The sequence below is a fragment of the Schistocerca piceifrons genome, chromosome 2 (genome assembly GCF_021461385.2).
Source record: "Schistocerca piceifrons isolate TAMUIC-IGC-003096 chromosome 2, iqSchPice1.1, whole genome shotgun sequence".
Classification (NCBI taxonomy): Eukaryota; Metazoa; Arthropoda; class Insecta; order Orthoptera; family Acrididae; genus Schistocerca; species Schistocerca piceifrons.
Genome location: NC_060139.1, coordinates 557,313,945 through 557,322,228, shown reverse-complemented (window position 1 = coordinate 557,322,228; position 8,284 = coordinate 557,313,945).

Here is an 8,284-nt window from a genome sequence, read left to right as displayed (position 1 = left end):
AATCCGTCGAAAATTACGAAATCCGGCATACTCATTCGGATGCTGTGTGATTCGAGTACGGGATGCATTTCCTCATTCAAGATATATTCCGGCGCTGGACAGCCTTGAGCAAAAACGGTGATGGAACTACTGACACCTTCTGAAGGAAAGTGGCATCACCTCTGCATGGATAACTATTGTAACAGTGTAGAACTTGCAGAGAAGTTACTTGAAAAGAAATTTCGAGTTTGTGGAACGATAGGGAAAATAGAGGATTTCCGGAAAATTAAAGCGCGCAAAAGTCAATGTATTTGAAGCTTGTCATCCACGAAAGGTGACAAGCGGCCGGCGACAAGCCAAGTAATCCGCCGGCGCCAAACTAATAAATTTGTACTAGACGTGCGGAGGGCAAAGTGTTACTCGATACTTCCCCGTCTGAGCGTACTCCTCAATAACGTATATTTACGCGAGCACTGTACATTTCAGCAGACGCTAAGCATACACAGCAGTGGTAACGCACTATGACACTAACGCTAATGACCGTCCACGTGGTTCATACGTGTACTGTAGAATATTGTAGGACGCCTTCGGTCCCGTCAGTATGTAAACAAAACTTAGCTTCGCGTTCTGCCGTCAGCAGTTGTAATATGAATTGGCAATACAGTGCATTGTACTCAGGTTTTATCATTATTTGTTAACATTAATAGGAGGACGTACATTAGTTTAATTACATTTCGTATTTGTGTTGGAAAACTCACAACCTCGTTTAGTGACTGTGGACTATGAAACTAACAGCATTACAAATAACAGTTTCTCGTGATACCATGCGGTTCTTCTGTTGCCACGTTCCAGCCATTCTCAAGCAGCTATGCCGAAATATTTGATAACAGTGTAATACCCCAATTTGCGGCACGTCAAAGATCTTTGTCCGAGAAATATGATGAATATTTAGTGACATTTCTTTGACAAAGAAATGTGATAGAGTAATACCGCAGCAGCCATGTCGGGGCTCGCACAGCAAGACTATAAAATAACACTGTGGCTGCGAGCCTTCTTAAAAGATGTACACGTAATTACTTTGTATGATTTGATTAGTAGTTATTTTCCTTTCGTTATTTTGCATTCTCCTAACAAACAAGTTTTGCTTATGGTTACAATATGCTCTATTTAAAATTTAAATATTGATTTTTGCTGAGATATGAGTCTCAACTTTTTGCTCTTTTTTATATAGAAAAATATAGTTCCTCAAGCGACATTAATAAATCGTGTTCAATATCATAATGATTTTAATCCTTTCTTTTTCTTTGATATTTCAGTAACTCATAAACCGTATATCAGTTTTTTACATAATTAAATAATAAACCTTAAATACTGTTTTAAAAGTTTTAATTCGAAAATTTCCTTCAAATGCTATTTCTGCATTTCTATTTCGCAACATTTCCCTTGGTAATCTTTGTTCTTCAGTTCTTCACATGTTCCACACATACGCAACTATATCACATACCGTCCGAATATGGTATTTCCAATGTTGGATACACTATGAGAATTGTTGAAGAATGATGTAAAGAACGGAAGCGTTACACGCGACTCAAACAGCGAACTGAATCAGTTGGATACACTATGAGAATTGTTGAAGAATGATGTAAAGAACGGAAGCGTTACACGCGACTCAAACAGCGAACTGAATCAGTTGACACCGAACACTGCCTCACCTTTGAACATGAAATGAAATACCAAGATACCAAGATTGTGGTGCAGACGACTAATTTCTGGGACAAGGTAATAAAGGAGACAATCGAATTTAGATTAGCACATAATTTAATCAAGAAAGACAGAGTCTTTAGCAGAAGTAACGTGTAGGATGTGGATTCCTTTCTTAAAGGCTTTTTTTTTTTTTTTTTTTTTTTTTTTTTTTTTTTTTTTTTTTGCATGTTGGTGTAACCTTTCTGTTAACCTAAGTGCAGCTACGGAAATTCAGTATCCAAAACTAGAAGGACCAGTCTGATATCTTACTCGTATTTGATAGCTCGTAGGCTATATCAGTAGTATAGTGAACCAAAGTATACATGTTGGGGCCTGATTGGCCGCCCCAGAGATCAGATATCGCTTTCAGGTATCGATATTTGTCCGAAGAACACCAGGCCATTGACGACCGCGTGGGAAGAATTTGTGTACCATCTTCCACTACTGAGGAATGAGGCCAGACACAGTCCGGCACTGACCCTCCAATTTGTTCTCCTTTAGGCTGGTCGCATCGCGCCGCTGTGCCAACCCAAACGAGTATTTTACAGCTCTTCCCATAATGTCGGCTGGAAGGACATTTCGTTTCCTCACAATAGCGCTCACACAGTCATCTGCCCATATACTCGGTGATACAACCCGGTGACTATCGTAAAACCAGGTCATAATTGGATGTGGCCACAGTGCTGATCGTTCTAGAGTATACGAAAAACTTCAGTCATAGCTGCATGAGGTAGCCATTGGCTATACGAGGTGTTGTCATAAAGTTTTCATTATCACCACAAAAACGTCCGGCTACGACCATGAAACTTGTCGGCGGCGTTAGCCGTTCTCTATATGTTCACTCTTCATTGCGACACATTTTCCCAACGATTCGTGGCTTGAGGATGACCTTGGTTGTAGAAGTCTGCAAATTCTACATCGAAAATTACTTTGTCGTCATTCTGGAAACGCCTGCCATGCTATGATTTATCCATCCGAGAAAATAGGAAGAAGTCAGTAAATGGGGGGAATGGGGGGAACCGATGAGATCAAATTTGAAAGCCCAAAGAAGTGGTGTGTGTGACTGCGTAATGTACGGAACGAGCTGGAGGACGGTCGTGGGGCAAAAACACCCGTTGGACAGCTCCCCATGACACACCGTTTTGACAGCTTCCCGTAACCTTGTCATGACATTTTGATATTATGCTCCTGTGTCGGTTTGTCGCTTACGAGTATAATCTATAGGCAGCACACTATGGCAGTCCATAAAATGAGTAGCATCACCTTGCTTAACTATGATGTGGGCTTCACTTTTTTCGGCGGAGCTGAATCCACAGGTTTCCACTGCTTGCTTTGGTCATCGTCTCGAGGTCATACTGACACAGCGAGCAATTGCCCATGGTGATTTGAGGGTTAAAAAATTATTTGAACTGAACTCTCCTGATAAAATAGGAGGCCCAAATTTCATCATCTCAGTAGGTTAGGACCTGCATAATCCCCGAATGGTTATGGCAAAAGTCTAAAAATTGGTGTAAATATTCCTGGATAAACTCTCTATTTCAAGACAAGTCACAGTTAAATTGTTATAAAGTATTGTAGTCACTTTTTGACTTAACATTAACACTACAAAAACAGAAATACAAAAAAGTGTTCGTAATTTCGTCCCCCGTAAGAAGTATTAAAAGTACAATTAATTTAAATCTGTTTTTCCTTTCTAACGAAGCCAAACGCCTTCACTGTTGTAAATCACTGAAGGCTGTGAATGAACAATGTTTTCAAATTATTTTCAGTCTTCAAAACATGTACAGCACTTGGAATTCTTCGTCCATGTAGATGAAGACCATATTCCCATCTGGAAAATTTAAAATAATCTTTATGAATAGCAAATAAAACTAAATTTTAATAACACTTCAAGATTTCCTTCACAGGACGAAAACAGTAATTGCAAGCGAGACGAAAGTACGTACCTCCCCAGGTTTGTTATAATGTCCGCTGCAGTGACACACGTCACATCAGCTTGTCTACAGCGATTACACGCCCCGAAACAACAACACACGATCGAAAGACAGCCCAGTATTAGAACACAAATCAGTCCTCACACAAGGAATTACAGGCTGTTTAATTTGACTGCTACACTAATTCGAAAAACGAGCTCCTCTCCAGGCCGTGAAGTCCCAAGGGATGTCTACCGGCCGCCGTGTCATCCTCTGCCTTGCGGCGTCATGCGGATGGGGTGTCGAGGGGCACATGGTCAGCACACTGCTATCCCGGGCGTTTTGCAGAGTTTCCAGACCGCGGAGCCGCTGTTACTCGGCCACGTAGCTCTACCATTACCATCAAGAACCTGAGTGCACCCCAGGACCAATCCTCTGACAAAGGAAAAATGTTTGGAAGTACCGGGAACCGAACTCGGGTCCTCCGCTTGGCAGCCTGCCTCGCTGATCACTCAGCATTAAAAACAATGAGTTCCCTCATAAAGGGTGCAAAACATGCTGCACACCACATACTCTCTCAACACAACAGGCAAATGGTGTCACACATTTGCTCACAGTTAAACATCAGTTACCAAATGTGGAAACTGTAAATTCATAGGGGGGGGGGGGGGGGGGGGCGGGCAAAATTAGGAGTAGGGATGAAATTACTGTCCCTAACCTGACAGCTGCAGCATCTCCGCTGCTGTCATGGTTCGGCGCATCTTTTGAATGGCTGTGAGCGGTCACGGAACACAGTGGGAGACGAACATTTACCTCCCTCAAAATGGGGTGCAAGATGTTGAAAGCTGAACTCTCACTGATTTTCACTTTTCCCACTATAGCCTCGATTGTGATATTCCAGTTTTCGAGCACTAGGGCGATTCCCAGACTTCTGATAAATATTCCCTGCCACTTTGTTATTCATCATTCAGAATTGTTTGACCACTACGGCAGCGTCTGTGTCACCCAAGCACGGGGTCATAATACGATGGCGCATTTTTGCCGTTCACTTCCGCCAATCCGAAGCTGACTTTGCATCATTTTTGTTCTCCTTCAGTGAGCTGCGAAATTTTGTCTTGGCTCCTCTGGTGGCGTGCTACAGCACTGTGGCGCGAGGAAGTCAGTCTTATCCATAACTGCAAACAAACGAAAAATTAAGTAAGTAACTTTTTTTCGAGTTGATAATTAATACCTTATAACTTCTTACACTGAGGTAACAAACGTCATGGGGTATCTGGCGGACCTTCTTTTGCAAACCGTCCATAATTGCGAAAGTGTTGCCGATGCAGAATTTTGTGCACGAACTGACCTTCCGGTTATGTGCCAAAAATATTCGTTGTGCTTCATGTCGGGCAATCTGGGAAGACACAGCATTCTCTCGAATTGTCCAGAATGTTCATCAAACCAGTCGCGAACAGTTGTGGCCCGGTGACATGGTGCATCGCTATCCACAGATATTCCATCATTGGTTTGTATATAAAGTCCATGAATGGCTGAAAATGGTCCCTAGCAAGCCGAACATAACAATTTCCAGTCAACGATCGGCCTAGTTGGACTTGAGGAGACAGTGCACTCCATGTAAACGCAGCCCACACCGTTATGGAGCCTTGTACAGTGCATTGTTGACAACTTGGGTCCATTTCTTCATGCGGTCTACGCTCGCTACACTCGACCCCACCATCATCCATTACCAACTGAAATCGGGACTCATCTGACCAGGCCACGGTTTCCAAGTTGTCTAGCACCTAACCGTTATGGTCACGAGCCGAGGAGAGGCACTGCAGGCGATGTCGTGCTGTTAGCAAGACACTTGCGTCGGTGGTCTGCTGCAATAATCCATTAACGACAAATTTCGTCGCACTGCCCTAACAGATATTTTCTTCGTAAGTCCCACATTGATTTCTGCGATTAGTTCACGCAGTGTTGCTTGTCTGTTAGAACTCACAATTCTGTGCAATCGCCGATGCTCTCGGCCGTTAACTGAAGGCTGTCGGTCACTGCATTGTTCCTGGTGAGGGGTAACACCTGAAATTTGAGGGGTAACGCTTGAAGTTTGGTGTTCTCGGCACACTCTTGACACTGGGGATTTCGGAATACCGAATTCCCTAACAACTTTCGAAGTGGAATGCCCCTGCGTCTAGCTCCAACTACTATTCCGCGTTCAGAATCTGTTAATTCCCGTCGTGAGACCGTAATCATACCGGACACATTTTCACACGAATCTACTGGGTAAAAATAACAGCTCCGCCAATGCACTGCCCTTTTATATCTTTTGTAAGCGATGCTATCGCCATCTGTATATGTGCGTATCGCTAGCCTATGACTTTAGTCACTTCACTGTATTATCGCAGCCAATGAAGAACAAAAGGACGAGCATTAATTCACCTCGGTACCTGCGTTCAGTTTGAGTCTTGTTCAATTTACTGATAACCCTCGACACTAGCTGGTTCATTAAACGATGTCTCGATGCCTTTTTACCAACTCCTTTTCATAGCTAAAACTGTAATCCTTAAGCATACAGTCGGGTGCTCTGAAGAGGTGACGTAAACATATTGCATCACCACTTGACATGGCAGATTTGTGCTGTACTGCTGTGCTGTCAACACTCTCAGCTATTATGCATTCACACGTAGCCATCGAAGATACTTTTAAGACTGAAATGAAACAGAATTTCTTGCTCTTTAAGATACAGCTAGGTTCGCTGTATATTCGAGGTAATCTAAAACTGCACCAGATCGCGATTCGACACTGGTCTCTCGTCTCCCAGGTACTGCTCTTCTAATCAAAGGCCTCTGAAAAGTCCTCATGTGGCAACTCAGAACTTGCCAATCGATTCCTTCCGAACTTCGTAGGTGCCAACGAGATTGCTTCAACAAACAGAACTAATTTACCATAAGTTTTAAACGCAGTTACAACTCCTATAAAAATATGACATTGCATTTCAGTTACAAGTTCTAGTCTAGGTCGAGCTCTACCTCTACGCAGCAACATTTCTCCCGGAAATGACTGTCTGCAGCGGTATAGCAGCATTTTTTCAGCGTTCGGCAGTAATGGAGAGAGACTAGTAGAAAATTGAGTTCTGATAGCTCAATGACAAGGTCAAGTTCAGAAAGGGTAGATGGCGGTATTTGTGTAGTTGCCCGGTATAAACTGTTTAAAGTATCACAAACTGGATTTTTTTTAATTTATGAAGCATCTTTAGCAAAGAGAAAAACATGATAAAATGTAACGTAGTAACATATTCTAACTACTACACAATACAATTATTATATGCATAAAAAGAAACATGTATTACGGGCCACTGAAGAAGCGAAATGCGCATGGCAAAAAATCAAGCTGCCATTCATTTACTTGCATAGACGGAATACACCTCCATGAATTTTGAAGCAACTAAGGAACGACGGAAAACGGAAAAAATGACGGTCTACTGGAATGTTCGATGGTAACAGGAAACCTTGTAGCTCCTTTGATCACATATGTTTACTGGAATGTTCGATGGTAACCCGAACCTTCGCTATCCACTAGATGGACGGCGAAAGAAAAAAACAAAGTCAGCAGCATAAAAGAAAGTTCCGCTCTCTCTTTTCGTCATTTCGACAGACATCAGTGACAACACTGTCTACAACATTTCACACGCAGGTTTACGAAAGGGGAAATAACAAGCCAGCGATATTACAGGATTTTGTAATCCCCATTGCTATAATTTCGATAGCCATCAATAGCAACACAAGTTACATTTCATATCGGGTATTAACATTGTGGATTGCTCGTGTTTTTTGGTTACCCACTTTTTCACTTCTGTGTTCTGCACAGAAGGCTACATCAATGTCAGATCTGAAATGCAGACAAGTTACTTGCCCAAAAAAGTTTTGCGCCGTCTTCAAACGTGTGTGGGTTTAAACTTAAGGCGAGAAGGTGAATAAACAGAAAGTCTTGCGAAAAAACATAGTAAGGCAGCTTAAATTGCTACAGGTGAAGCAAGGAGCATTCATATTTATGAATGATGAAGAGCGAAGTGTGGACATTCATATTCTTCCTCGTCACAAAGTCAGTAACAATTCATGTGGCGTCGCTATTGCATGTGATGTCACGTTTGCAGAAAGTCTTACGATATGAGTGTTACCCCATTTAGTGTTTGTAATTATGTGAAATGTTAGCATCTATGTCGTGCTGGCGACCGATCTAATCAGTAGTAGGTATATCTTTTTATTCCCTTAACACACAGTTGAATAATCTTTGACCTGCTCTGTACAGTGCATGAGAATACCACACACAAATATATATAAGGACAAATGTGTTACGTATATACAGTTACTATTTGGACCAAACTGATGAGGTCATCGGTCCCTAGGCCTACACACTACCTAACCTAATCTAACTTATACTGTCATTCTCATTACGCAGATGCATAGCTGAGAAGTTTTGGTAAGTACTTTTTTTACATTAATATGAGATGTGATTCATTTAACGTTTTTAATATGGAAATCGCATGGGGAGAAATTGGGACTGTATGGAGGATACGTTTTGTACGACTGGCCAATTTCGGCCTTATGGACAATTTTGAAGTGCAATAGGCGTCGAGATGTTGTACAGTTGTCCTGCTATTAATC